We start from the raw sequence: 26,981 nt of genomic DNA on the forward strand, positions 1-26,981 counted from the left end.
GAGAGGAAAAGACAGGTGTCGTCAAGTCAGTGCTATCTAGTGGCTTAAGTACCTGTTAGGTTCCTTGTGCAGGCCTGGCATCTTGGAGGCTTGGGCATGTGTAGCTGGGTGGGCCATGAGATTTGTCACTCTGTATGCTAATACTGTAATGGCTTGAAGACCTTATTTCTGGACACAGTCATACTTCAGGAGATGAGGTCTCTGGTGAAGATGTGGCTGACCTCACCATGTCAGAGGAGTGGAATAGGACCAGACCCCCGTCAGTCTGTAAACCTCACTCCAAAATCTAGGGTGGAACTTCTTCCTGGCTGCTTGGTTTTTGCACGTTGAGTGCATTGTGAGCAGCAAACTGGCTGTTGCACAGTCCTGGATAGTTAGCAATACTGACAAGAGCTTGAAAGGAGCCATGGAAGTGTCCATATCGAGTGACCTGGAGAACCACTTAGGGGCTGAGATAGGAGGATCGTGGGTTTGGGGCCCTCTGGACCCTATGGTGTCATCCTCTCTGGAGGCTGGGATTACCTGTCTCACACCTCCAGGCTGAGGTGGGAAGGAGTTAGCCCTGCTCACCCCTAGCCCTCAAGATCCTCACTGTGTGATTTCCAGTCCAGGTCCTGCCAGGATAAGGGCAAGGCCTCAGCCCTACAACAAGCAATGGCCAGCTTCCTGTCTTCCACATACAGAACACCTGACAAAAACACCCTGCCCCTGCCCCACACACACCCTGACCCTACCCCCCCACACACACCCTGATCCTACCCCCCCACACACACACCCTGATCCTATCCCCTCCACACACACCCTGACTCCTACACCCCCCCCACACACACCCTGACTCCTACTCCACACACACACCCTGATCCTACCCTCACACACACCCTGACTCCTACCCACACACACACACACCCTGACTCCTATACCCACATACACACCCTGATCCTACCCACATGTGTGCGCGCGCGCACACACACACACACCCTGACTCCTACACCCACACACCCTGACTCCTATACCCCCACACACACACCCTGATCTTACCCCCCACACACACACACCCTGACTCCTACCCCCACACACACACCCTGATTCCTACACCCACACACCCTGACTCCTATACCCCCACACACACAGCCTGATCTTAACACACACACATACACACACACACACACACACACACACACACACACACACCCTGACTCCTACCACATACACACACACACCCTGATCCTACCCCTCCACACACAGCCTGACTTCTATCCCCCTCTACACACTCACCATAATCCTACGCCCCCACACACACACCCTTACTCCTACCCGCCCCACACACACACCCTGATCCTACCCGCCCCACACACACCCTGATCCTACCCCCCCACACACACCCTGATCATACCCCCACACACATACCCTGACTCCTACCCACACACATACACCCTGACTCCTACCACATACACACACACCCTGACTCCTATACCCACACACACACCCTGATCCTACACACACACACACACACACACCCTGACTCCTACACCCCCCACACACACCCTGATCTTACTCCACACACACACACCCTGACTCCTACCCTCACACACACACACACACACACCCTGATCCTACCCCACCACACATGCATCCTGACTCCTACTCCCCCACACACACACCCTGACTCCTACCCTCTCACACACACACCCTGACTCCTACCTACCCTCCACACACCCTGACTCCTACCTCCCCCACCCCCCACAGACCCTGACTCCTACCAAATACACTCACATCCTGACTCCTACTCCCCCCCCCACACACACACCCTGACTCCTAACCTCCCACACACACACGCTGACTCCTACACCACTCTCCACACACACCCTGACTCCTACCTCCCCCACCCCCCACAGACCCTGACTCCTACCCCATATATACACCTACCCACCTGTAAAGCAGGCTTCCTCTCTCACCTTCATTCTTGCAAAAGCCTCAAGTCTCTCTGAACAGAGCTGGCCCAAGGCCTGGCCCATCCTCCTGCTTCCAGTGTTACTGGGCAGCCCAGGGGCCCAGCACCCACCTCAGACACCAGTAGGCTTTCCCACTCTACTCCTTCACACACCTAAGGGCATCCCTCGCCCCACTCCATCTCCCTAGCAGCTGCCTTCTCCCCTCAGCAGAACCCTCCCCAGGCCAGCGCAGCAGGTCAAACCCCTCTGAGCTTTCAGCTCGCCCCAGGCCTTTCTCTCTTTCTATTTATTTCAGTCCCTTCCATCTCTTCAGGAATGGCCCTAAGGGTGGGGACACTTGAGGCTTTGCCTTGGTTAATGAATTCCTAATACCAGGCAACTAGTGTTCAGGATAAAGGATCGGTGGAGAGCAAAGCCTGTGTGGGTACTGGAGGATAGAAAGAATTTTAGGAAGTAAAACTGATTACTGAGAGGGTCACTGCAAAGCCCCAGGGCTAGACCACAGCTCAGTGGTGCCCTGATATCCTAGCCCTAGCATCATATCCAGGAAGCTCCCAATTCATTCCTCCTACCCCCACACCACACACACACACACATACACACACACACACACACACACGCGCGCGCGCGCGTGCGCCACACAGCTAACACTTGCCCCTGATAGTGGTGCACATTGACAATCCCAGCACCCTGGAGTCTGGGGCAGGCAAGACACTGTTCAGGGAAAGAAAAAGGAAAAAAAAGGCTTTAGAAATCCACGTACTTCCTGCATGAGAGTATGAAGACTGATCAGGGCAGTGGTTTTCTCCAGTGAAGAGACCTTTAGTGTAATCCTAACTGAAATATGGACAGACTTTCTCTTGAAGCCAAACAAGTGGATTTTCAAGTTCCACAGCAATGAAATGCCTGGGAGGAGACATCAGCCTGCTGCAGCCTTCCATACATTAACCATTGAGACATATGATGCAAGGCTGAGCCTAGCTGAGTGACAAGAGCCATACCTCCATGTGCCAGCAGACACACATGCACACAAGCATCCATACACACACAGCACACACGCACATGCGCGAGTGCACACACTGGAGATAGAAGACACTAATAAAAAATAGCCAGAACAGAATTTGTTCCCAGCTCCGAGGCAGAGTTCTTCTCCAGTCTGGGCAGCACAGTGGGGCACTCTCTCAAAGAGTAGCTCATTGGCAGAGGCTTGCCAGCCATTTCAAAGGCCCTGGGTTACCCTCAGCACCAAAAGCAATCATAAGGATCAAACTGGAAGGGTTCCTGATGCCTCCCAACGCAGGCCAGTCGTCTCTAAACAGCTCTTCCCCTTGTTCATCTGAGGAGACACATCTCTGAAGCTCACAGGTCCCAGCCAGGGGAAGACCCCCTCATCCAGAAGCAATTGTCTCCAAAGCTCAGTTTCCAGACATCCCTCATCTCCCTTCTTGGAGTGCAGCTATTGGTGCCCCTGAATGTCTTTTCCAGGAATTAGCATTGTCCCGCCTCCCTGTTGTCTGTCCCAGGAATGCAAGTGGCCAGATGTATCAGAGAACCGACTGCCTCACTGGAAGAAAGGGGCTCCTGTGGCAGGTTGGTTGCCTCTGGCCTCCCTCAGTTGGAAACAACCTGTGCAGGCGGCAGCTGGAACACCAACCTCCCCACAGCCGACTCCCGTCCGCCCACTGCCTGGTTTGTCGCCTTCCACCTACCCAGCTGCCAGGGGCAGGTGCACCGTGCCTTTAAACACACTTTTGCCCCTTTCCTTCCAATAGCCCTAAGCGGGCTTTTTTATTGTATCTGAAGATCTTTTGGGAGTATGTGTGGGCTGGTAGATCTTTGGGGTCATCCACAGCGTGACCATGCTCATCTTGTCTCAGGGTCTCATGTGTGTCATCATCCACATTAGATGTGGTGCTGCAATGTGTGTCCCTATCCTTGTGGGATCCATGGTTGGACAATTATCTAGAAGGGAAATAGCTGGGTCAAAGGTGTAGGTAGTTTGAAGTGTTACCAAACTGTTCTAAAAAAAATCCGGCCCTGTGCCAGCAGCTGCCTGCCGGCAAGCAGCTCTCTGCTCCAGTGCCCAGACCTTTTCTCAGTCTGATAAATGACAACTGATACTTCATTGTTGGTCTTAATTTACAGGTTGGTTTTTGGGGGGGAGGATGGGGTTTTTGTTTCGTTTTGCTTTGCTTTTTGAAACAGGGTTTCCTGTAGCTCTGTCTCGTTTCAAACTCTATGTAGCTTAAAATGACTTTGAGCTTTTGATCCTCCTGCCTCAGCTCCTTAATTCTCAGTCACTAGTTTTGTTGCTGTTGTTCACCTGGCTGCCTTGTTGCTGTTTGTTTTTGTGTGGCAGGGTGTGACTGAACCATGCTCTGTGTAGTCTAGGTTTGAATTGACTAAAATCCCCCTGCCTCTGCCTGCAGAGTGCTGAGATTAAAAGTGTGTGCCACCACACCCAGCCCATTAACCTGCAGTTCTGAAGCTGTAGACAGTTCCTGGTTGGCTTTAATGTGAACTTGTGACCTTTTCACAGAGGACAATTGAAACTGAGGACTTAGGGTAACAGGCTCACTGGGGAGGATAGAGGAGTCCTAGGAAAGGGACAGGTCCTGGGAAACCAGAGGCAGGGCGGAAGGTCCATGCCCACAGGGACCAGGGACGGGGTTCTAGGTGGGACCGGCCTGAGCAGGCAGTATCTGGCAGGTGCCCTTCAGTGCTAGGTCAGCTCTCGGTTTGAAGTGTACGAGATGGAGTCCCAGGTACAGTGGTCCCAGTTTCAAGCAGAAGCCAGGCCAGACCGTGGCCAGCTGGGTGAAAAAGGGTTGAGGAGGGCTAAAGTTGTCCGTGGGACAAAGGGTCATGGGCGTGGAAACTCCTAAGGAATGTGGCTACTGGTTGGAACTAGCCCAGCCCCTCCCTGCTCAGTACTAGGCTCCGAACTTTTGTCAACTTCTTGCACCAAACTGAAGGCTACACAGCACGGTGCAATGTTTGGGTTAGGTTTTTTGTTTGGTTGGTTTTTTAATGTTGTGGGCTGTTTTTAGTGCATCCTTATGTCACAAGACTCTAATTCCAGCTCGTGGTAGGCAGAGAAAAGAGGAGCATCATGAATTACAGACCAGCCTGGGCCATTTCTTAAGTCCTACTTACATAGCCCACCCGCTGTGGAGATTCTGACTGTAACAGTGACCACACTGTGTACTACCAGGCTTCTCTTATCTGGAGATCCAGAGGAAAAAAGAAAAAGAACAGCTCACCCTTGTCTGATGGCCTGACAGTAGAGCCTCCCTGTCCTAGACTCAGCTTGATCTGCCAGCCCTTTACCTCAGGCCTCACCAGGAGAACACTCGTACAGGGGAGGGGTGGGAGGACAGGCAGGAAGTGGCTAATGGGCTAGGCCTGGACACACCTACTCTAGCTCCTCCCTGGCTCTGTAGATCTAATGAGCTTCTGTTTCTAGGGAAGCTAGAAAATGATTCTTTTTTTCTTCAAAACATTCACTTTGAGAACAAAAACCAAACTGTTTGTTGATTGAAACAAGGTTTCCCTGTGTAGTCCTGACTGTCCTGGAACTCACTCTGTAGACCAGGCTGGCCTGGAACTCAGATCCACCTACCTCTGCCTTCCTAGTGCTGGGATCAAAGGCATGCACTGCCACTCCCTGGCTACAAAACAATTCTTGTAAGGACTGGAGGACATATCTTTGTGGGTAAAAGTGCTTGCAGCTCAAGGCTAAGGACTGGAGTTCAGATCCCAGCACCCACATAGGCCAAGTGTGGCAACATGCACATGGTGGATTTGGGGGATACTGGCAAGTTTAGCTGAGACAGCATGTTCCAGATTCCGTGAGAGACCTTAGCATTAGGAAACAGCCCGCTGTGATGGTGCATGCCTTCAATCCCAGCACTAGGGACGCAGGGGTGGGTAGAGCTGTCTGTAGTTCAAGGCCAGACACTATAATAGAGTGACCATGTCTCAAAAGATGAAGGTGGGGCTGGTGAGATGGCTCAGTGGATAAGAGCACCCGACTGCTCTTCCGAAGGTCCAGAGTTCAAATCCCAGCAACCACATGGTGGCTCACAACCATCCGTAACAAGATCTGACTCCCTCTTCTGGAGTGTCTGAAGACAGCTACAGTGTACTTACATATAATAAATAAATCTAAAAAAAAAAAAAAAAAAAAAGATGAAGGTGCTATAATCCCAGCACTCGGGACACAGAGGCAGGCAGATTTCTGAAGCGGAAACTTAAGTCAGTTGGATGATGTTTTGTTGGGACACACATGAAGGAACGTTTAGCTGAAGTGGACACAGGTGAAAGACTAAGGAATGTTTGTCTGAAGCAGGCATAGATAAAAAGGTGTTTTGTTAAAGTAAGCACATGAAAGGATATGTGGAGAAAGATTTCTTATTAAGGACACACATGTATTGGTCTGTCTTATATTGTGTAGTTGAGCTGTATTTGTCGGGACTCAATAGAAAGAAATACAGAAAAAAAAAAAAAGAAAAAAAAAAAAAACCCTTCTGGTGGTGTGCCACAGTTTCTTGTCCCTTGAGTGGACTTGGGGTGATTGACGAGTGATGTCAGCTGTGACAGACCCACATGCTGAGACAAGACCTGTAGAAGACACATGATGTTTAGACGGTATAAATAGGACTTGAAGGACAATGACCAAGGCTGAGCTTGGCTTGCTTATAGAACTAGCTATGTACTGCCTGTGGGTCTCATGTCTTTGCTGGTCTTCGCTTCCCTGAGAGAGGCACAACCAAGAACTCCTCCTGGTGTTCCTCAGGGTCCCTCCTGCTGACTTGAGCTAAGGCTGATGCCTGCCTGTTCCTATTAGGCCATGCCACTGCTGCTACTACCCTGATATTTCTGTTTGTAACTGGTGTTTCTCAATGGATCAAGCTGCCTCTGCTAACCTATAAAGTGAACTGCCAATTTCCAGACAACACAGACAGGACTTAATCCAGAGAACCATTTCTAAACAGGTCCACTTTCCCTGTATCCTTTTTTTTCCACTACCTCTGGTGGATGATGGGCTAAAGGGAGGTTAAAACATTTTAAAACCATCATTAAAAATTGGGTTTTAAAGCTGGGCGTGTTGGCACAGGCCTTTAATCCCAGCACTCTGGAGGCAGAGGCGGGTGGATTTCTAAATTGGGGGCCAGCCTGGTCTACAAAGTGAGTTCCAGGACAGCCAAAGCTATACAGAGAAAGAAAGAAAGAAAGAAAGAAAGAAAGAAAGAAAGAAAGAACGAAAGAAAAGAAATTCAAGTTACAGATTTCTCCGAGTTTGAGTACTGTAATCCAAGCACTCAGGAGGCAGAACCAGGAGGGTCCCAGAGCAGATCAGCCTGCTCTACAGAGTAAGTTCTAGAGAAACCCTGTTTCAAAAAACCAAAATAAATAAATAAAATAAGATAAAGGGCTGGCAAGATGGCTTAGTGGATAAAGATGTGTGCTGCCAAATCTGACAAGTAAAATTTGGTCCCTGGGAAACATCGAGGAAAGAACACCACAAGTTAACTTCTGACCTTCATATGCATACTGTGACAGCGTGTGCCACACACTCACAAAACAACAAAAAAGTGGGGGGCCGGAGAGCTGGCTCAGCCGATGTTAGCACATGTTGCTCTTGCCAAGGGTGCAGGTTTGAGCCCAGCACTCACATACTGCTCACAACCATATGGAACTCCAGCCCTAGGCCCCAGCACCCTTTCACCCAGCATGCATATGTACACGGCACACTTACTGTCTCGAAGGAAAAATACCTATACACATAAAAGAAAATAAGTAAAAGTTTAAACCTTCTTTTAAAAAGATTTATTATTTATTTAATGAATATGAACACATGGTAGCTGTCTTCAGACACACCAGAAGAGGGCACCGGATCCCATTACAGATGGTTGTGAGCTGCCATGTGGGTGCTGAGAATTGAACTCAGGACCTCTAGAGGAGCAGTCAGTGCTATTAATTGCTGAGCCATCTCTCTGCCACCCTTTTAAAAACTTTTAAAAATTAGTTAAATTAAAAATGTTCACTTTTACGCCGGGCGTGGTGGCGCACGCCTTTAATCCCAGCACTCGGGAGGCAGAGGCAGGCGGATTTCTGAGTTCGAGGCCAGCCTGGTCTACAAAGTGAGTTCCAGGACAGCCAGGACTACACAGAGAAACCCTGTCTTGAAAAACCAAAAAAAAAAAAAAAAAAAAAGTTCACTTTTGTACATTAGCACTTATTTGAGGCAAAACAGACATGGGCCAATCCCAGAGGTTTTCAAACTCAGGGAAGCTCGCACTCCTGAAGCTTTACCTGGCTATGGCTCCGATCTGGTCACTGGGCTGCCTGTGGACTTCAGCTACAGCCTCACTGTCAACACCAAAGGAGGGCATGATGGGCTGGAGGAGAGATGGCTCAGGAGCTGAGAGTACTGACTGTGGCTAGGCAGGGTGGCGCACACTTTTGATCCCCACACTTAGGGAGACAGAAACAGTGTGAGCGCCAGCCTCATTTACAGAGTGAGTTCCAGGGCAACCAGAGACTCTGAGAAACCCTGTCTTGAAAACCCATTAATAATAATAATAATAATAATAGTAGTAGTAGTAGTAAATAAATAGATGATAAATAGATAGATAGCACTTGCTTTTCTTCCAGAGGACCTGTGTTCAATTCCAGGCACCTACATGGCTCACAGCCTTCTGTGGCTCCAGTTCTGGGAAATCTGGCTCACACTTCAGGATGGAGATGTGGGGTTTTGATGCATTTCCTGATTTGTTTCTTAATCCCCCAACCTGGTCTCCTATAATGTTTGTTAACCAGGAGTCCCTGCCATCAGAGCTGCCTCTCTGGCCTCTGCAGGTACTTTGTGTTTCTTGTGAAACCCAAGGTAGGCTCAGGAGAGCAGGCAAGTTGTCCCTGTGGGAGATGGCAGTGAACTGGCCATGATGCACATTTATGATAAGCAACATCAAGTGACAATCTCCCAGGATGGGTAACCTCCAAGGACAGTCTGTGACTACTGTAAACTGACCCAGAACACTGTGTTCCTTTCCTGTCTGCTCCAAACACTCGAAAACTGACACACAATTCCCCTAAGGTGTGAGTAACCTGAACTGGAAGGTGGACCTGAGGGCTCTGATAGCCAAGGCCATGTGATGCTTGGGCCGCCATGAGTGCCTGGTAACAGCCACTGTGGGAGGAGAGGCAAACCCCAGCGGCCTGCCAGATGAGCTCCAGAGGAGGGCAAAGAGACCCTGGGCAGCCCTGGTCCACATGCCCTGGCCGTTGTCACAGCATCCTCGCTCGCACTGTGCCAGGCTGCCTGGCTCTCGAGATCAGGGCACCTCTCCCTTCTCAGCATGTCTGCCCTTGGCTTGGTCCTGGTTGCTGAATGAGAGCCTGCTGCTGGCAACACTTCTTTGAGATACCTGCGCACCACCACCCACAGCATCTATGAATTGCCTTTACAGAAACCTGTGCAGAGGCTAGAGAGATGGCTCAGTAGTTAAGAGCACCAGCTGCTCTTCCAGAGAACCTGAATTTGATTCCAGGCACCCACATAGCTGCTTACAGTTGTCCTAACTCTAATTGTAGGGGATCCAATGAACTCACACACACATAAAATAAAAATAAATATTTAAAAAATAATAATAATAAAAGATGGGGGTAGTATAGCCCACCTTTAGAATAGCCAGGGCTACACACACACACACACACACACACACACACACACACACAAACAAACTTGTCTTGAAAAACAAAACAACAAAACACTTTGCTTTAGAGAAAAAGAAACAGGCAAAGCTGGGGAGGTCCTGGGGGTCAATGACTGCCTATTTGCCGCCTGTGCTGAGGGCCCTTAGGACAGAAGCCCAGAGATCTGTTGGGTTTGTTTGTTTGTTTGTTTGTTTTAATAGTTATGAGGCTATGGTGAGTGCCATTCAGGAACACATGTGGCAGTCACTTCTAAAGCCAAGCAAATATATTTAGAAATAACGAAATTGTCTTGCTTTTTAGTGGTATATATTCTAGGGCCATAGAATTCTGGCACTCATTTTGCTCTTGCAAACTCTGCTAATAAGGATTTCACTCTGAGATTCCCCTTAAACAGCTGTCTAACTGGACACAGATACAAAGCAGGTGTTTGCAGAGAGAAGGGCAGGCATCATTGTGTGCCACTCTTAGGAGGAATAGAAGCCAATTTTAGGTCTTCTGACCTTCTGTCTGGGGTGTAAGAAATAGGTAAGCATAGGCAGGAAGTTGCAGGAGAGACAGAGAATAAAACTTGGAGAAGTCAGGAGGATGAACCTTGAGGCAGAGTCTAGATAAGAGAGAGAAGACTGTGCAGAAAGGAGTCCTAGCTATCCTGCAGGGTGTGCAGCAAGCCAGGATCCGGGCTGGGGGTACCTGGGTGGTGGACAGCTTTTCTGGCAAGCCCAAGGTCTGCTCATCCCAGCACCAGCAACGCAAAGCAAGTGCAGAGAATGGATAGTCATAAACTCAAGGCCGCCTGCTCTACATGTGAAGTTCCAAACCAGCCAGGACTACACATGGGACCCTGTCTCAATAATCTACTTCTCCCCCAGAATTTTTTGAGGCCAGCCTAGGGTACATAGCTTGAGACCCTATCTCATAAAGCATTGAGAGAGGAAAAGAGGAAGAGAGAAAGAGGAGTTAAGGGGAAAAGCAGGAAAAAAAAGAGAGAGAATACTAACAAGATATCTGATGTTTCCAGAGCTCTGGATGAGGGTGTTCAGGCTCCAGGCTTCAGAGAGAGCACCAGGAAGGAGTGTGAGGCCTCGTCTTCTTCTAGAGTACCCAGGAACCTAGATGGTATCTCAGCTTCCGAAATCAACCCAGGCTTCTCTGAAAGACAGAAGGAATAACATAAGAAAATGTCTAGGAGCTAGAGAGATGGCTCAGTAGTTAAGAGCATTTGACTGCTCTCCCAGAGGTCCTGAGTTCAATACCCAGCACCTACATGGTGGCTCACAACCATCTGTCATGATTCCTTCTTCTGGTATGCATGAAGACAGAACACTCATAAACATCAAATATATAAATACATAAATCTTGAGAGAGAGAGAGAAGAGAAGAGAAGAAAAAAGAAAAGAAAAGAAGAGAAAAAAGAAAATAAGAGAAAAGGTCTAGCTAGACATGATGGTGTAGTTCCTTTAATCCTAGACTTCAGGAGGCAGAAGCAAGCAGATATCTGACCTTTTTTCTTCCTTTTTTTGGTTTTTCGAGACAGGTTTCTCTGTGTAGTCCTGGCTGTCCTGGAACTCACTTTGTAGACCAGGCTGGCCTCGAACTCAGAAATCCTCCTGCCTCTGCCTCCCAAGTGCTGGGATTAAAGGCGTGTGCCACCACACCCGACCAGATCTCTGACTTTGAGGGCAGCCTGATCTACATAGTCAGTTCCAGGACATCTAGGGCTACATAGTGAGAGCCTGTCTCCAAAAATAAAAAGAAAGAAGAAAAAGAAGATGTCTAGCATCAAATCACAATTTTATAAGACATATGAAGAGTATGAAGGTATGATCCATAACAGAGGAATCTAATGCCTAACGCTGGGCGGTTGGTTAGTTCGGCACGCCCTTACTCAGCACTTGGGAGGCAGAGACAGGTGGATTTCTGAGTTCGAGACTAGCCTGGTCTACAGAGTGAGTTCCAAGATAGCCACCAGGGCTACACAGAGAAACCCTGTCTCGGAAAAAAAAAAAAAAAAAAAGACAGTCCTCATGTGGTTACCCCCAACAATAAAATTATTTCGTTGCTAATTCATATCTGTAATTTTGTGGTAGATATCTGTCATGTGACCCCTCAGAGGGGTGGAAACCCACAGGTTGAGAAACCCTAGGTAGTTCTAGGCCAGCTTGAGCTATTGTCAACACATTTGGAGGGGGCATTTTTTAAGATTTATTTGGCCAGGCAGTGGTGGCACACGCCTTTAATCCCACTATTTTTCTTACTTCTCAACCTGTTTCTTCTCCCAGTCCCTCCCTACCACCACCCCTGTGCCCCACCCACTAAATGCTGCTTCCAAGCAGGCTCTCCACAACCTCACAGACAGAGAGAGGAAGGTCGGAAGAGGCATTTGAAAAAATAGTGTTTTGTGTGGTTTGTTCTGTTTCTTTGTTTGTTTTTCGAGACAGGGTTTCTCTGTATAGCCCTGGCTGTCCTGGAACTCACTCTACTGTAGACCAAGCTGGCCTAGAACTCAGAAATCCGCCTGCCTCTGCCTCCCGAGTGCTGGGATTAAAGGCGTGTGCCACCACGCCTGGCTTTAATTACTTTTATTATTATTTTTTTTTTACAGTCCAATTGGTTCCCCACCCCCCGCCCATCTATCCTCTCCCCCCTCCCCCCAAAGCATTTCCACTCCCTTGGGCCTCAGATCTCTTGAAAGGTTGGGCACATCTCCCACTGAGGCCAGCCCAGGCAGTCTTTTGCTGTCTATGTGTCAGGGGACCAGCTTGTATATGCTGTCTGTTTGGTAGCTCAGTGTCTGAGAGATCTCAGGAGTCCGGGTTACTTGAGACTGCTGGTTTTCCAGTGGCCCTCCTCCTCAGCGTCTTCCTGCCTTTCACTAATTCAACCACAGGGGTCCCCAAATTCAGTCCATTGGTTGGGTATAAGTATCAGTGTATGTCTCAGTCTTGTGGGGCCTCTCTATGCCAGGCTCCTGTCTGTAAGCACATCATAGAATAATGTCAGGTCTTAGAGCCTCTCCTTGAGCTGGATCCCAAATTGGGCCTGCCACTGGACCTCCTTTCCCTCAGGCTCTTCTCCATTTTTGTTCCTGCTGTTCTTCTAGACAGGAACTGTTCTGGGTCAGAGTTTTTGACTGTGGGATGGCAACCCCATCCCTCCACTTGATGCCCTGTCTTTCTACTGGAGGTGGGCTCTATGAGTTCCCTCTCCCCACTGTTGGGCATTTCATCTAAGGTCCTTCCCTTCGAGTCCTGAGAGTCTCTCACCTCCCAGGTCTCTGGTAATTTCTAGACTCCCCTCCCCAGGTTACATATTTCCATTCATTCTGCTGGCCCTCAGGGCTTCTCTCCTGTTTCCCCACCCCAATAATCTGATCATGTTCTCCTTTTTCCCTTCCCTTTCCCACCCAGGCCCCTCCCTCCCTCTGCCTGTTCTCCCTCCCAAGTGTGATTGAAGCATCCTCACTTGGGCCCTTCTGCTTGCTAACCTTCTTGAGTTCTGTGGATTGTATCCTAGGTATTCTGTACTTTTTTGGTTAATATCCACTTATCAGTGAGTACACGCCATGCGTGTCCGTGGGGGTCTGAGGTACCTAGGATGATGGTTTCTGGTTCCATCCGTCTGCCTGCAAAACTCAGGATGTCCTTGTTCTTTTTTAACTTTTAAAAAAAAGCTTACTTATTTTATGTATGTGAGTACACTGTAGCTGTACAGATAGTTGTGAGCCTTCATGTGGTTGTTGAGAATTGAATTTTTAGGACTTCTGCTCTCTCCAGTTGGCTCCATTCACTCCGCCCAAATCTTTATTTATTATTATACATAAGTACACTGTAGCTGTCTTTTGACATACCAGAAGAGAGCATAAGATCTCATTATGGGTGGTTGTGAGCCACCATGTGCTTGCTGGGATTTGAACTCAGGACCTTCAGAAGAGCAGTCAGTGCTCAGCTACCTGCTAAGCCATCTCACCAGTCCGATGTCCTTGTTCTTAATAGCTGAATAGTATTCTATTGTGTAAATGAACCACATTTTCTGTATCTTGTTGGACATCTGGGTTGTTTCCAGCTTCTGGCTATCACAGATGAAGTGGCTGTGAATGTGGTGGAGCCTGTGCCCCTGTGGTATGGTGGAGCACCTTTTGGTTATATGCCCAAGGGTAGTATAGCTGGGTCTTCAGGTAGATCTATTTCCAATTTTCTGAGGAACCTCTAGATTGATTTCCAGAGTGGTTGTACCAGTTTGTAATCCCACCAGCAATGAAGGAGTGAGCTCATTGGCCCAGGGGGACTCCCTAAACAGAACTCCAGTGGCTCAGGCTCTAAGATCAGCAAGTGATAAATGGGATCTCATGAAACTGAAAAGCTTCTGTAAGGCAAGAGTCATAGTCAACAGGACAGATCAGCAACCTACAGAATGGGAAAAAAATCTTCACTCACCCCACATCCGATAGAAGGCTAGTATCCAAAATACATAAAAAACTCAAGAAGCTAACCTCCAAGAAAATCAGACAACCCAATCAAAAGATGGGGTATAGAACTAAACAGAGAATTCACAACAGAGGAATCTCGAATGGCTGAGAAGTACTTAAAGAAATGTTCAAAGTCCTTGGTCATCAGGGAAATGCCCTTGAGATTCCACCAATCAGAATGGCTAAGATCAAAACCTCAGGTGCCAGCAGATGCTGGCAAGGGTATGTGCCTTGTTTTTTTTTTTTTGTTTTTTTTTTTTTGTTTTTTTTTTCATGGTTACAATAGACATTTATTTAAAGTGTGGCATGGGTAGAACAAATAATTCTTAAATTGTGATTTGGGTTGAAATAACTTTGTAAAAGTATGGTGAGACCAGGCACACCCACAGATCTTAACTAAAAGATCACTTCTTTGCCCACTCTTCTCTCTCCTTTCTTTCCTGAATAACCTCTTTTAGATAGGGTTCAATGTAGAATTTGTCCTCCTCATATTTTGTCCACTGATCCTTAGGCAAGATCTGATGCCTCATAGTCAGGTCCAGGGCTCTCTTAATTCGAAACATCCTGTCATTATAAAGGTCCTCAGGAAGCCTTCTTATGGCTTCTTTTACATCTTCAGTTTCATGTAGTGTATCATCTCACATTAACCCCAGTTTATTGAATCCTGCAGCATTATAATACCACTTTCAAAAACCATCCAGCCACTTGCTTGATGCTGAAACAGCAGATCCGCCCGCCATTTTGACCTGAGAGTGCCTTGTTCTTGATGAGAATTGTTTGTTGGTTGGTTTGATAAGGTTCACTTTGTAGCTCTGGCTTGTCTGGAGGGCACTATGTATCTGTGTTTGCCAGACAGACCTGGTGCTCTGAGCTGAATCCCTGTAACCCATAGACTGGTGGAAGGGGTTAACTCCACAGAGTTATCTTCTGGCCTCCAAACATGCACTGTGGGCTCTCCGTGTACATCATGCACTTACTTACACACACTCACACACACACACACACACACACACACACACTAATAAAATACATTTTTAAAAGAAGGAGATTAAAAAAAATCCATAACTCTATCAAAGAAAAACTACTACAAGCCACAAGCGAGGATTTCCACTTGGAAATACAGAGCACGCCTGGATGGTGTCTATTCCTTCCAGTAACTTTAGCGGTCAGGTTGAAAGTACAAGGCTAACTGCACAGAAACCTTGTCTCCAAGAACAGTAACGTAAAACGCAAACAGACACGCCTACCTGAGTGATGGCGCACGCCCTTGAGCCCAGCACTCAGGAGGCAGAGGCAGGGGCAGGCAGCAGAGCTCTGGATTCCAGGCCAGCCTGGTCTACGAAATGAGTCCAGGGCCACACAAAGAAACCCTGTTTCAAAAAAACAAAAAGGAAAAAACCTAATATAGCTGGCATATAGCTCAGTGTTAGAACACCAGGGGCTGAGGATGTTCAATGATAAGAGTGTTTACCCAGAGTCCACAGGTTTCCTCACCAACACAGCATAAATAAGCTCAGTGTCGTCTTCTGTCAGCCTAGCATGTGGGGGGCAAAGGCAAGAAAGGTGAGGATCCAGCTCTGGATGGAGTTTGAGGCCAACCTAGGCTATGTGAGGCCTTTTTTTCTTTTCTTCTCTTTTCTTTTCTTTCTTTTTTTTTTTTTTTCTCGAGACAGGGTTTCTCTGTATAGCCCTGGCTGTCCTGGAACTCACTTTGTAGACCAGGCTGGCCTCGAACTCAGAAATCCGCCTACCTCTGCCTCCCGAGTGCTGGGATTTCTTTTCTTTCTTTCTTTTTTTCTTAAATAAGTCTCACATGGCAGATGTAATTTAGTTCAGTCTCTAGCTTCACAAAATAAAGTGTGTTTTACACGGTCTAAACAGTCTGTTATCTGACTTGGAGTAAAAGCTAAAATTGAGCTAGATCCTGTCCCCAGGAGCCCACACACCAAGGCAGTGACACACACCTATCGACCGGTATAGTAACATGTCACTCCACAGACTAAGGCAGAAGAGCAGTGGAACCTGGGAGTTCCCGACCAGGACAGGAAACACATGTATTCTGTATACGTGGATGTTCTGCCTACATGTATATCTGAGGCCTGAAGAGACTGCTATATCCTCTGGGACTAGAGTCACAGACAGTTGTGAGCTGCCATGTGGGTGCTGGAGATGGAACCTGGGCTCTGGTGCTCTGCAGCCCCATCTCTTTTCTCTTTAGTAAGACAGGATGGATCTCCGGGCAGTGGTGGCGCACGCCTTTAATCCCAGCACTTGGGAGGCAGAAGCAGGTGGATTTCTGAGTTCGAGGCCAGCCTGGTCTACAAAGTGAGTTCCAGGACAGCCAGGGCTACACAGAGAAGCCCTGTCTCAAAAAAACCAAAAACAAACAAACAAAAAAAACAAAGACAGGATGGATCAAATACAGCTCGGTTCGCTCTTTATATCTGACCTTGAACTCATCCTCCTGCCTTCATATCCAAGGTGCTGAGATTACGGGAGTATGTCACCACAGCCATGAGACACCCGCCCTCAAAAAAAGTCTAAACATAAATTAAGAAAGCCAAGAATCTAGCAACAGAAGAACAACTGACCAGCTGCTTTAGGTTAACTTTTTCTGTTCGAGGATTAAAGTTCCAGCAAAGGAGTGTTTCCACATGAAAGCAGCTCTACAGCAGGCAGGCAGGACATACTAGTCCCAGGTGTGACTCTACAAAGCACCCAGCATGCACACAGTCATAGCTACACAAATGCAGGCACAGCGCACAGAAATAAGATCTCCAGAAGGGACACAAGGAGTACAAAGCAGTAGCCAAGAAACAGAGGGAATGGCCCCAGCTCCAGCTCCGGCTCCAGCTGGAAAGCCAGGAGTTGCTGGGAGAACAGGTATGCAGGAATAGCAGGGCACTGTTGGGGTCCAGCAGCAGACCAGGCTAGGTGCCAAAAGAGAATTGCTGTCCCTGTCCAGCTTCAAGCCAAGCTGTTTACCTCACCTTCCAGAACTCAGACCTAGAGAGACAAAAGCCAGATTCCCAACCAGGCCACTTTCAACTGGCAAGATAACAGAGTTCTCGACACCTTAATCCTCTCACAGAATAGCCTATAAAGCTAACCAGTGTTGCCTAATCGGTTATTTTCCTCTTGTTCTAGCTGCCAGTTCCAACTTTACAAAGAAAGTAACTTTATTTAGTCCCTTAATTTTGCTATGCTGAGAGGACTGAGCCCAGGGTCCTGCACATGGTAGGCAAGTCCTCTGCCACAGAGCAACATCTCCAGCAAGGAAAGTTAACTTTGAAATAAGCTTTTTAGCTGAGCCTTGTGGCAAAGGCCTGCAATTCCAGCGTGGGCTCTGTGGCAGAGGACTTGCCTACTGCGCCTACAGCTTCACCAGCTGTGTCTTCAAGCCCTGTAGCAAATTATAATATTTTCTTAACGTAGTTATTTGTACTATTTATTCTGCTGAATAAGTGTTGTCGTGAGTCCAGTAGATGATGTTGCTTTGCCAACAGGAAAAGGCCAAACAAGCAGAAAATAGAGCTAATCTGCACACCCAATTTCAACCAGAATGGGTTGAAGATGCTTTTTAAAGTGGAATTTGTATTAAACATGTACACACTTTATTCTGACATCCCCAACAATATAGTATAGCAGTTGTTTATGTTAAGTTATATGGAGCCAGGAGGTGACTTAGTCAGTGGCGTCTTTCAACACTTCTGTGAGGACTGGGGCGTTTTAGTGCTGGGGAACGAGATGGCTGGGAGTTGAACCCCAGTAGATGTTAGGGTGTGATTCTACTATGGTTTTAGCAACTGTGCTCCAGGAAATAGGGACAAAGACAAAAGGCCTCATTCACCATAAATCGCAATGCCACAGGATGTGTAGGTGAGCTTGTGTACAGCAGCCATACTGACACCCCTCCCCCATATACATTTCACTTGGAAAGCTTACCAAGAGGCCAGTGGCAGAATTGTCTCAACTGAGTTGAATGATATGACTGAGTGCATGGAAGCAAAGCTTTTGTAAAAACACATGAGGGATCTCTGAAGAGACCCAACACACTTCTACCTCATTTGGTATTGAGGACACAGGTCTCAGCTAACTTTCTGATGTAGATGATACTCAGACATCCCAACGTCAAAGAGAATATTTAAGGTCCATGAACATACATGTGTTTTCCTCTCAGGCCCACACTCAGCAGGGAAATAACTGAAGTGGGAGCCACAGGGGGCTGGGCTGGCATTGTGATATCATCTATTAGCCGATTTGTAGTGTAGAGGTTTGTGTTACAGCAGTAACCCTGTACCCATTTTTGCCACACTCCAGCCAGTACTGAGTGAATCAGATGAAAGGTGAGAATCTTTTCAACATGAGCGTTCTCCCCTGCTCCAACCATGTTGCCTCTTTCCTTTCTTTTAGCTTGAATTTGAACTTGGAATCCTCTTGCATCTTTGCCTCTCAGGGGTTGAAATTACAGTGTGAACTACCACACCCAGCCTCTTTTTGTTTTGAACTTAAACATTTCCTTTCTTTCTTTCTTTTTTTTTTTTTTTTTTGGTTTTTCGAGACAGGGTTTCTCTGTGTAGCCCTGGCTGTCCTGGAACTCACTTTGTAGACCAGGCTGGCCTCGAACTCAGAAATCCACCTGCCTCTGCCTCCTGAGTGCTGGGATTAAAGGCGTGTGCCACCACCGCCCAGCAAACATTCCTTCCTTCCTTCCTTCCTTCCTTCCTTCCTTCCTTCTTTCCTTCCTTCCTTCCTTCCTTTCTTTTTTCCTTTTCTGGAAATCACAGAGATCCTTCTGCCTCTGCCTCATGCTGGGATTAAAAGAATGTGCCACCACACTAGGCTTATCTTAAACATTTTCATTTTCATGATGGTTTAGATTTTTAAAAAAGGATAGAGCCAGGCAGCAATGTCTCCGGCCTTGAATCCCAGCACTCAGGTGGCAGAGGCAGGTGTATCTGTGAGTTTGGGGCCAGCCAAGTCTACAGAGCAAGTTTCAGGACAGCTGGCTCCATCGAGAAATCCTGTTTGGAACACACACACACACACACACACACACACACACACACACACAGTCTCCTGGTGTGGTAACCCACAACTTTAATCCCAGCACTAGGAAGGCAGAGGCAGGTGGATCTCTGTGAGTTGGGTGCCAGCTCAGTCTTTTTTTTTTTTTTTTTCTTTTTTTCGAGACAGGGTTTCTCTGTATAGCCCTGGCTGTCCTGGAACTCACTTTGTAGACCAGTTCTGGCCTTGAACTCACTTTGTAGACCAGGCTGGCCTCGAACTCAGAAATCCGCCTGCCTCTGCCTCCTGAGTGCTGGGATTAAAGGCGTGCGCCACCACACCCGGCCAGCTCAGTCTTAAAGAGCTGATTCCAGGCTGGTCAGAGTGAGTTCCAGGACAGCCAGGGCTACACAGAGAAACCCTGTCTCGAAAAAACAAACAAAAAAAAAAAAAAAAGGGAGGGAGAAAGAAATGGATGACTCTTGAACATTGTCCTCTATTGACCATGTTTGTGCATGCACACACACATATATACAGACCAATACAATAATACAATAGTAGTGTTACTAATGACGGTGATAAGCTGATCATTGACATATAGGAGCTGGACGGATGGCTCAGTTGTGCACTCACTGCTCTTGCAGAGGCTCTAGATTGGGTTTTCAGCACCTGTGTCACAGCTGCCTGTCATTAGCAGGAGACGCAACACCCTCTGGCCTACATAGCATCTGCATGCATGTGATGCATATAAACTCAGGCAAAAACACATTACATTTTAAAATGTTTACTTTGTTTTGTTTTGTTTTTTTCGAGACAGGGTTTCTCTGTATAGCCCTGGCTGTCCTGGAACTCACTTTGTAGACCAGGCTGGCCTCGAACTCAGAAATCCGCCTGCCTCTGCCTCTGCCTCCCAAGGGCTGGGATTAAAGGCGTGTGCCACCACTGCCCGGCTAAATGTTTACATTTTAATTTATTAAAGAAAAAAATTAATTCAAGCAAGGTCTGGCTGCTCATACCTGTAATCATAGCATTTAGGAGACTGAGACGGTAGGATTTCCATTACTAGAAGTCTAAGCCATCCTGGATAACATAGTGAGTTTCATTTAGGCCAGCTTGAACTACAGTGAGATCCTGGCTCAAAACCAAGCAATTTAGCGTGTCAAGAAGGCAAGTGAAGAACCTGTAGTTTCCACCTTTGGAGAGAGCCTGATGCCCATGTTTCTCCTCTTGTCTACGTTGGTAATCCTACAACTTAACGAAGCAAGAAAGGGGACAAGCAGATTGTAAAGAGAAAGCACTTTCTGCCTTCCTCAGCCTCCTCAGCACCACTGTGCCTGTCAAGAAGCACTCTTTATTCCAGCATCACACACGGGGTCTGCGCCCAGGAAAAGCCAGGCACCGCCACATGCACCTTTAATGCCAGTACTTGGAAAGCAAGGCAGAATGATCTCTGAGTTTGAGGCCAGACTGGTCTGCATAGTGTTTTCCAGGCCTATATAGGGAGACCCTGTCTCCAAACAATGACAACCAAAACCCAGACACGTTAGAGTGAAGCTCCGTGACAGACTATTCATCTGATATTGTAGAAGGTCCCCGTTTATTGATTTATTTCATGTGTAAGAGTGTTTTGCCTGTATGAATGTGTATAATATGTTTGCCTGGTGCTTTCCAAAGTCAGAAGAGGGCATTGGATACCCCTGAACTGGAGTTATGATGGTTTTATGGGCTAGTTATGAGTGTGTGGAATTGAACCCGGGTCCTGTGCAGAAGCAACAATTACTGTTAGCCATTACTTCCACCCTGGAAGGCCCCAGTTTAACCCCCAACACTGCAAAACAAACCTGGCAACATACACTTATAATCCCAGTACTCAAAAGACTGAGGCAGGAGGATCACAAATTAGAGGCCAGCTTTGTCTACACAATGAGATCCTGTCTCAAAACAGGCAAACAAGAACATATTAAAAACTCATATCCAGAACATCTGAATTGACAATTTAGGGCTTGGGATAAATAGCTCAGTTGGTAGGGTGCCTGCCCAAAGCCCTGGGTTCAATCCCCAGTGTTACATAAAGGGAGAATGATGGTATACACCTATAATCCCAGCACTCAGGAGGCAAAGGCAGGAGGTTCAGAAGTTCGAAGTTACAAGTTTGAGGCCACCCTGGGATGCTTGGATTCAAGAAAAAAAGAAAACAAGAAAAGTTATTGAAATATTTGGGCAGATACTTTACAAAATAGATAAATTGCTAGGAAGTTCTAGAAAGATGCAGTCTGTTGTATGTAAATTACTCCTTAATAAAAATGACTTAAGAGGCCTGAGAGATGACTCACCACTTAGGGCACCTGCCTCTGAGCCTGACAACCTGAGTTCCATCTAGGGACCCACTCTATGAATGGAAATAATTCCCACAGGTTGTCTTGCAGCTTCTAGAGTGCATTCTGTGCACATGTGAGCCCCTCCCCCAACATGCATGCACGTGTGCATACACACACACACACACACACACACACACACACACAGTACTACTACATTCTTTCTCCTTGGAGATCGGGGTCCATCAAAGACAAAGTCAAGCCAAGACTAGATAGGAAACGCCTTATCTTGCCAAGTGTGTTGTTTGGAAGCCAATTGAGATCCTTGAAGGATGCTTATAGTTCTCATCAAGCCACTGGAGGCTGCTTAATTGTTCTCCTCTGTGGCATTTAAGGACACCAAGGGAGGCCATTATTGCTGACAAGCATGCCAGGAGCTCCAGCATCGTGGGAGTTGTAGTAGACCCCAAGGGACAAAGCCAGTAGAGGAGCCTGACTGCCCCCACCCCCAATAGCTTTAGTGAAAGTCTGCTATGGATATTCAGTGTGAAGAAACAGGACCTAAAAAATGTTTAAAACAAACAAACAAACAAACAACCCAAGGTATAAAACAATTGACTTCCTAGATTGCCGGGCAGGTTCCTGGCCCTGAGGTGTGTTCCCTTCCCATTCAGGCCCAGACACTGCACCTGGGGCACTGCCAGGAAAACTTTATTGCAAGGTGGTGGCAGCCACTTCAATTTTGCTGTTCCTAAAATTGTGGCTCTTACAGCTTCTTCAGAAAGGGCCTGGAGTGTGGGTGGGGGGGGCTCCTTGCCTTTCTGAGCCCCTTCACAGTTTGGCTCTGCTTCTCTCTCCTGCTAAGTAGATGATGCAGTCTTCCTTGTTCTTCTCTTCCAGGCCATACACCCCTTTTCCTTTTCTTAAAGAGTTGCCTGGGCCTCCCGGCACCATGGTAACAGCAGTGGTGACAGTAGTTGTCTTGTATCCTTCCTAAATCGAAGGGGATTAGGCTAAAGTTCTAAATGTGATGATTGCTGTGTGCTTCTCAATGGGACCTTTATCAAGCTAAGCGTTTCTCCTAGCAGGGGCTGGAGTTCAGTGCTGGAGTGTGTGCTTAGCATGCACAAAGCCTTGAGGTCTGTGCCCAGAACTGTAAAAAGGTACTTTATATCCCTGATTTATAGATATGTGTCCTCACAGACAGGCCTTAAACCTTGCCCAGTACTTTATCTCTGCTGAAGTGAGCACGGAGAAGCAGTGGCAGGCCTGGTGTGGGGCCAGCCTTGAGGGGCAGCCGTGAGCTTGACATTGCAGCAGTGTGCTCAGTACTGATTTGGTTTGCTTTGCCTGTATTTGTTTTATGGTTTAGTGTGCTTGTGTGTGTGCGCGCGTGCATGTGTCTGGGGGCAGGGCATGTGTATCCCACTCACCTACATAGAAGTCAGAGGACAATTACTATAGTTCTCTCCTTCCATCTTTGCATGACTCTTAGGATTACCTCAGGTTGCAAGTTTGTACAGAAAGCACTCTGTTTCACCTACAGAGACATTTTCCAAACCCATTGTTTGATTTGTTTGCTTGTTTTGAGACAGGATTTCTCTGTGTAGCCCTGGCTGTCCTGGAACTCACTCTGTAGACCAGGCTGGCCTTGAACTCAGAAATCTGCCTGCCTCTGCCTCCCAAGTACTGGAACTAAAGGCATGCTCCACCACCACCCGGCTGATCTGCCTGCTTTTACTGGAACTAAAGGCCCACAAGTGTGGTCTGTTTTTGGATTTTTGAGATAAGGCCTCACTATCTAACCCATGCTGAACATGTACTCAGGGTCTGCTTCTGCCTCCTACGTTCTACAGTTACAGGTGTGGGCCATCAGGCCAGCTCTTAGTGGTCTTCTAGTTTTATGGATAATTTGGAGAAGATAGATTTGACTATGTCCTAAAATTCTCAATTCTCTCTCTCTCTCTTTTTTTTTTGTTTGTTTGTTTGTTTTTTCGAGACAGGGTTTCTCTGTGTAGCCCTGGCTGTCCTGGAACTCACTTTGTAGACCAGGCTGGCCTCGAACTCAGAAATCTGCCTGCCTCTGCCTCCTGAGTGCTGGGATTAAAGGCGTGCGCCACCACTTCTGGCCTCTCCCTGCTTTAGAGGTTCGTACTAGAGGGTCTACGTGTAAACCAGACCCTCTAGTAGAGGGTCTATATAGAGCCAGAATCCCCTAGTGTGGTAGCACATGCCTTTAGTCTCAGCACTCAGGATCTCTGTGAACACAACAGCCTGGTCTGCACATTGAGTTCCAGGACAGCCAGGCCTACACAGAGAGACCCTGTCTCAAAACAAGCAAGCAAACAAACAAACCCAAACTAGAATTATCCCTTCACATTTAAGAACCTGTGCTGTATACCTACAGTGCCTGGAAAGTTGTGTTTATAATTCAGAACAAAGATATAGAAGAGTTTGGGCTGAGTCTGACCCCAGGTAAATAGTGCCGCCCTTCATCCTTCCCCTTGAAGACTGTATACTCTGGGGTCTGCAGTGGTGGAGCTTTGGTGTGTGTGTGCCCTCCACACACATCAGGCACTACTTGCCTCCTGACTTCCTCAGCCAAGGCACCATGGGCTAGCTCTCAGGTCACAATTGCTGGGAACCCTGGCAGCAGTTCTTCAGTAAAACTTCCCATTCAAGCTCAGGATTAGGAAATGTGGTCTTCCCAATTAAACTTCAGAACTAATCAGGTAGTAGGGCAAAGGCCATGTCCTGTCAGTCCTGACATTGAGAACTGGAGGTAAGAGATTGGTTGGGTACTCAGGAGAAACAATGTTCTCTGGGCATGTGCATTGTGGCACCAACTTTTGTCTAAGACAGAAAGCCAATTAACAGGCTAACAGGGCGCTTGATTCTATTACTGAGGGTATACATTTGCAAAGTTCATGTCACTTTGTATCTGGGCCTGAACCCCCCCTCACTAAATATCTGGGGACCCCTCATATGACAGGCCCAGTGCAGCTGCCTATAGTGGAATGCAGGTGGAGGTGCAAGTGGAACATCTGGAACACCAGCAGGTGTCACAACCAGGAAGTTTCCTAGTGACCAGAGAGACCCTCCTCACCAGCCAGAGTGGCTTGCCTGTGCTCTCCTGAGGACAATGGCCTCAGGCCTTAAGCACAGAGAACATGGAAGCATTGTGTGTTCCTAAACCGCTATGGACAGAACTCAAGAAGGTCTAGGGGAAGAGTGGGAGGACCAGGCCTGCCAGGAGCACCTGTGCATAGTCTCATGTTAATTCCTGACTGATCAACACAGTGGACCAGGCTGGGAATCCCAGGGCCTCCCCTCTCCTTGAAGTGAGTGAGGCCCTGTAGCTTTCCTGCCTGTCTTGGAAACATCTGTCATGACCACTCAGTAGTGTGGATGGAGCTAAAGGCAGCTGAGGTAGGAGGGTGGCCTTCAGCCCTGAGCCCCACATGCACTGCTCCCGGGAGGAACCTCACCTCAGAGTACACACTGGCATGGCATTCTGCAGTACTGATCCTGCATCCCTATCCCAGAGAAGCATAGCACTGGGTAATGTCTACCCTCATCCAACCTGAGTACCCCTCTCCTAGCCCAGCAAGACCTTTTTGTTCAGGAGCCTAATGCCCTGTGGACCCAAGAGGTGCAGAGCATTAGTCAGGTGGAGCTGGCTTGATGGTCTTCCTGAAGTTCTTACCCACCTTTCAGTCTGGGGGAGAAAGTCTCCTGTCCTTCACAGAGGATGCTGAAGCTGAGAACTGACAGAGGTAGCCAGGACATTGTGTTGAGCTGTGTGGCTCCCACCAGGAACCAGAGCACCCCCTGTGGCTCTGGCCCTGGCCTCAGCCCACATCTGAGTGAGTACACCCTTCCAGCATGCGCTGCAGGCATGCCATCCTCTGCCTCTGCTTCCCGGGGGCACGGAAAGCAGCTCATGGGGTCCAAAGGGTCATGGGTCAAACCTCCAGAGAGTGATTTCAGAGGAGGCCTTTGACCTGGCCAGCCGCCTGTGATGTCTTGAGCAAGCTGGGCAGCCTGTGTCAGCGTGGCCAGCGGCCTCTCCCCATAAGGCCACACTGGTAGATATGGGCAGCATTGCCTCACTCGGCTGTCCTGGGCTGGGACGACAGAAAACAGCTAAGGTACAGCAGCCCCGAGGGGCCACAGTGAGGTGAGATGCAGATAATGAGGAGCTGGCCACAGTGTAGCCATCAGTGAGGGCCTAACAGCCTCTCACCAGCCTTGACCTGCTCTGCCACAGTTGAGGTCTGTTCTGCCACATAGCATGGGATGCTCAGGAAGGAGCCTGCCTGGAACCTCAAGTTGGTAGGCAGAGCCTGCAAAAGTTACTCTGTCATGAGTTTTACCTAGAAGCTAGCCAAACACAAGGTGGCCACCCCCAAAGAACATCTGATAGAGCAACACACCGTCTGAACACACACAGGAGTCTACGTGCAGAGAACAGGAACGGTACAAATCCAGAGGCAGCTTCCCAGCTTCCCAAGCAACTGAGACTCCTGCTACATCCCTGGGCCTCCCCTGCCTCTCTCTCGCCTTCTGCCCACACTGTTGTCTGTGTCTTCTAGAGAACATCGCCTTCTGCCCACACTGTTGTCTGTGTCTTCTAGAGAACGTATCCAGAGGCATGCCAGTTCTGAGGCCACCTCACAGTTCGGCTCCTCCTGGAGTATCACCCCTGTCAGAGACAGAATTAGAGTTAGGCCAGGTAGCTGCACAGGCAAGTACCTGTTGGACACAACCTCTCTCTGTCTGCTCACTATACAGATGTCTTGATGTAGGCAGAACAGCCAGAAAGAGACAGAACAGGTCCATCCAGTGTCCACAGCTGCCAAAGTCATCTTTAGGAGGGATGGTGGGACCCAACCACTGAGGGCTCCCTCTCTGAACCCCCTGTCAGTGGACACTTGCTGAGGTCCTTGCTTTTCTGCTGTGGTACAGCTCTAGAGAACATGGTATCCAAGAGGCCTGAGGATGGAGCCCAAGCTGCTAGCCATGCAGCTTTGGTGCGCCAGAGTGACGGTGAGGAGTGAGGTAGCATCTGATTACCTGAGAGCAAAGACTCCTTTAGGGAAATGCATGAGGCAGGGGGTGGTACAGGAATGGGGATTGTCAGGCCACTACATGTGGACATGAGGGCTGAGGAAGCAAGATGGTGTTGACCCGTGCAGGCCACACTGAAGGCTTGGACTCTGGGAGCCTTGGAGAATCTGAAGGGCCAGAAGTGTAATACGACCTAATTGATAAGCATGATGGAAAAAGGAGCTCAGGGTATAAATGCCAAGAAAACTAGGTGCACACACGATCCCGTGGGCATAGAGAGGTCTCAGTGAAGGCTGCTTAACCCACAGAGACAGGGCTGGCTGAGCAGCCAAGCCTAAGATGGGACAGAAAGGTCTTGACTGCTGTGGCTAGGGCCACAATGTGAACTGAGCCTTGAGCTGTAGCCAGGGCCAGCCCTCCCCAGCTCCAAGGCAGCTCCTGGAGACCTCA

At 48.1% G+C, this 26,981-nt stretch overlaps 1 protein-coding gene, 1 long non-coding RNA gene and 1 pseudogene across 6 annotated transcripts in view; 1 reads left to right on the forward strand and 2 right to left on the reverse strand.

Annotated features, from left to right (window-relative positions):
- The window catches only part of Ccdc57 (coiled-coil domain containing 57), a 107,681-nt gene that overhangs the window by 77,506 nt on the left and 3,194 nt on the right, over nt 1-26,981 (forward strand). The window lies entirely within an intron of this gene.
- Nucleotides 6,494-25,689, reverse strand: LOC115032503 (uncharacterized). The gene is made up of 3 exons (XR_003838165.2): nt 25,172-25,689; nt 10,673-10,823; nt 6,494-6,575 (listed from the first exon to the last, which is right to left on the reverse strand). It is a non-coding gene; the product is annotated as an uncharacterized LOC115032503 (long non-coding RNA).
- LOC147001358 (cytochrome b-c1 complex subunit 7 pseudogene) lies at nt 14,543-14,879 on the reverse strand (annotated as a pseudogene).

This window comes from Mus caroli, unplaced genomic scaffold (assembly GCF_978045245.1).
Source record: "Mus caroli unplaced genomic scaffold, Mus_caroli_1 scaffold_13, whole genome shotgun sequence".
NCBI classification, from domain to species: Eukaryota; Metazoa; Chordata; class Mammalia; order Rodentia; family Muridae; genus Mus; species Mus caroli.